This window comes from Mesoplodon mirus (assembly GCF_964341445.2).
Source record: "Mesoplodon mirus genome assembly, chromosome: 2".
NCBI lineage: Eukaryota > Metazoa > Chordata > Mammalia > Artiodactyla > Ziphiidae > Mesoplodon > Mesoplodon mirus.
Window position 1 is genome coordinate 207,897,589 of NC_138977.1, and position 4,178 is coordinate 207,901,766.

At 39.4% G+C, this 4,178-nt stretch overlaps 1 pseudogene across 1 annotated transcript; it reads left to right on the plus strand.

Moving 5' to 3' along the window:
- The first annotated feature begins 2,201 nt into the window (after positions 1–2,201).
- LOC309795616 (WASH complex subunit 3-like) lies at positions 2,202–2,851 on the plus strand (annotated as a pseudogene). The gene has a single exon. The product of its transcript is annotated as a WASH complex subunit 3-like (transcript).
- The last annotated feature ends 1,327 nt before the right edge of the window (positions 2,852–4,178 follow it).

A 4,178-nucleotide genomic window follows, 5' to 3' on the forward strand; every position in this document is an offset into this window, starting at 1 on the left:
ATAAAAGGAATCCAGATCGGAAAAGAAGTAAAGCTATCACTGTTTGCAGATGACATGATACTCTACATAGAGAATCCTGAATATGCTACCAGAAAACTACTAGAGCTAATCAATGAATTTGGTAAAGTAACAGGATACAAAATTAATGCACAGACATCTCTGGCATTCCTATACACTAATGATGAAAAATCTGAAAGTGAAATTATGAAAACATTCTCATTTACGATTATAACAAAAAGAATAAAATATCTAGGAATAAACCTACCTAAGGAGACAAAAGACCTGTATGCAGAAAATTATAAGACAGTGATGAAAGAAATTAAAGATGATACAAATAGATGAACAGATATACCATGTTCTTGGATTGGAAGAATCAACACTGTGAAAATGACTCTACTACCCAAAGCAATCTACAGATTCAATACAATCGCTATCAAACTACCACTAGCAGATTTTACAGAACTAGAACAAAAAATTTCACAATTTGTGTGAAAACACAAAAGACCCCGAATAGCCAAAGCAATCTTGAGAAAGAAAAATGGAGCTGGAGGAATCAGGCTCCCTGACTTCAGACTATACTACAAAGCTACAGTAATCAAGACAGTATGGTGCTGGCACAAAAACAGAAATATAGATCAATGGAACAGGATAGAAAGCCCGGAGATAAACCCACGCACCTATGGTCACCTTATCTTTGATAAAGGAGGCAAGAATATACAGTGGAGAAAAGACAGCCTCTTCAATAAGTGGTGCTGGGAAAACTAGACAGCTACATGTAAAAGTATGAAATTAGAACACTCCCTACACAAAAATAAACTCAAAATGGATTAAAGACCTAAATGTAAGGCCAGACACTATCAAACTCTTAGAGGAAAACATAGGCAGAACAATCTATGACATAAATCACAGCAAGATCCTTTTTGACCCATCTCCTAGAGAAATGGAAATAAAAACAAAAATAAACAAATGGGACCTAATGAAACTTAAAAGCTTTTGCACAGCAAAGGAAACCATAAAGAAGACCAAAAGACAACCCTCAGAATGGGAGAAAATATTTGAAAATGAAGCAACTGACAAAGGATTAATCTCCAAGATTTACAAGCAGCTCATGCAGATCAATTACAAAAAAACAAACAACCTAATCCAAAAATGGGCAGAAGACCTAAATAGACATTTCTCCAAAGAATATATACAGGTTGCCAACAAACACATGAAAGAATGCTCAACATCATTAATCATTAGAGAAATGCAAATCAAAACTACAATGAGATATCATCTCACACCGGTCAGAATGGCCATCATCAAAAAATCTACAAACAGTAAATGCTGGAGAGGGTGTGGAGAAAAGAGAACCCTCTTGCACTGTTGGTGGGAATGTAAATTGATACAGCCACTATGGAGAACAGTATGGAGGTTCCTTAAAAAACTAAAAATAGAACTACCATACAACCCAGCAATCCCACTACTGGACATATACCCTGAGAAAACCATAATTCAAAAAGAGTCATGCACCAAAATGTTCATTGCAGCTCTATTTACAATAGCCAGAACATGGAAGCAACCTAAGTGTCCATCATTGGATGAATGGATAAAGAAGATGTGACACATATATACAATGGAATATTACTCAGCCATAAAAAGAAACAAAATTGAGATATTTGTAGTGAGGTGGATGGACCTAGAGTCTGTCATACAGAGTGAAGTAAGTCAGAAAGAGAAAAACAAATACCGTATGCTAACACATATATATGGAATCTAAGAAAGAAAAAAAAAGGTCATGAAGAACCTAGGGGTAAGATGGGAATAAAGACACAGACCTACTAGAGCATGGACTTGAAGATATGGGGAGGGGGAAGGGTAAGCTGTGACAAAGTGAGAGAGTGCCATGGACATATATACACTACCAAATGTAAAACCGATAGCTAGTTGGAAGCAGCCGCATATCAGAGGGAGATCAGCTCGGTGGTTTGTGACCACCTAGAAGGGTGGGATAGGGAGGGTGAGAGGGAGGGAGACGCAAGAGGGAAGAGATATGGGGACATATGTATATGTATAACTGATTCAGTTTATTATAAAGCAGAGACTAACAAACCATTGTAAAGCAATTATACTTCAATAAAGATGTTAAAACAAACAAACAAACAAACAAAACACTAGGATACTATTACCGGGTTGGGCGGGCCAGGTTGGGGAGAGGTTTGTGGGTGAGCCCTGGGTCCCTCGCCCGCTGAGGAGATGGATGAGGATGGGCTTCCTCTCACGGGGTCAGGCATAGACCTGACTAAGGTGCCAGCTATTCAACAGAAAAGAACGGTGGCATTTCTAAACCAATTTGTGGTGCAGACTGTACAGTTCCTCAACCCCTTTTCTAGTTTGTGAGGAGAAACTGGCAGACTTTCTCTTCATCTCTAGCAAATTGAAACAACTCTCAATATTTTAGATGCAAAGTTGTCATCTATCCCAGAGCTAGATGATATCATATTTGAAGTATCTCCTATAAGTGTCACTAGGATCACAAATGAAACACATTCTGAAACCACTTCAGAGCAACCACAGAACCGTTTACAAGACCCTGGACCACGGGAAAGTGAAGTAACACCAGAAAATATCTTAGCTGTAGCCAAGGACATAAGATATGCCAGATATCTCAAAATGGTTCAAGTGGGTGTTCCAGTGATGGCAATCAGAAACAAAATGATATCGGAAGGACTAGACCCAGATCTTCCTGAGAGGCCAGATGCCCCAGTGCCTGATGTAAAAGGTGAAAAAAATACAGAAGAAAGTTCAGACAGCGAATCTTCTTTTACTGACTAAGCTTAATTTTGATAACAATTACATATACATGTGTTGGTGCACATTTACATTCTGTAAGAAATAGAGCCTGAACTTTAACTCTTCATCATAAAAGCATCCAATGGCTACATATCCACCACCAAGCTTCCTCTGTGAAAAAATAAATAAAGCATTTATATATATAAAAAAAAAGACTGACTTCTGATATAATCACTGATTGGAATCTTTAGGTTACATGTTTCACCTATGGGATTGGGCCAAACACAATCTAGATTTTTTATGCCTCTTTAGATACTACATTAAATTCAAGAAGCAGCCACTCACCTGGGTCAGTCCTGCCTCACCAGTCCTTTCCAGGCTTGCTTTCTTCTTCCTTCCCACTTAAGTCTCATGATGCACCGTGACTGAGCAGGACATCCCAAACCAACAAGTTTTTTCCTATTTGCAATAATACCGTGGACTCTCATCAGTTAAAAAAACAAAAACACGCTTGGTCAAGTGTGCTTGTATATAACAGGACCACAAGGCTTCATTCTGTGTTATTACTTTTCACACCATGGGCCAAAGTGAGGATGGAAGATCTTGCCCTGCAATGAGGTAGAAACTTCATTCAGAGGCATGAGAATCAGTAAGGAAGCTAATCTCCAATGGACTGAGCCATGTCTGTATCTACAGTGTACATGCAGCCCTCTGGGTGCTGTATGAGCTGCTGGGTTTCAGATTACTCCCTGCTGGTATTTGGAAAACACTTCCTCTATATCCACTTGTTTAACAAAGTTAGTAGCAAATATCAGTTCTTTCCTCTGGGAGGGCTTAGGTGGCCTAACTTCCCCATGTACCACGTCAAGTAGGGTGAAAATAGTAGGTTACACTATTTGTGTAACTCAGTAGTAAGGGCTGAGGCAGTACTTGTTGTGTGCTTTCAAAAGAATGATAACTCTTTTCCTTGTGTAAGCTCTTTCCCACAACTATATTTGGAGTAGGGAACTGCAGGAACGTGCAGTTTTTCTGTTTTAAACCATCTCCTATTTGTGGCTTACCTGGAGGAGGGCCGGAGGGGAGGGTGGTAGAGTGGAAAGAGGAGTGGGCATATCCATTAGGAGTCCTGGGTTGAAATTCTGACTTTACTACCCTACTGGCTATGTGACCTCGGACATGGGACTTAACCTTCCCAGACCAAGGTTTCTGCATGATTCAAATGAACATACTACCTTGAAGTATTTACATGTTTTAAATCATTTATTCCTTATAACACAGCAAATGTACCATCCATCACCACCTGTGTCTCCTCTCCTTTTGTAGCTCATTGTCCCCTACTTGTATCAAACGCTTCCCATCCTCTTGTCCCACAGCCCGAACTCCCTTGTAACATGTTGCATACAATT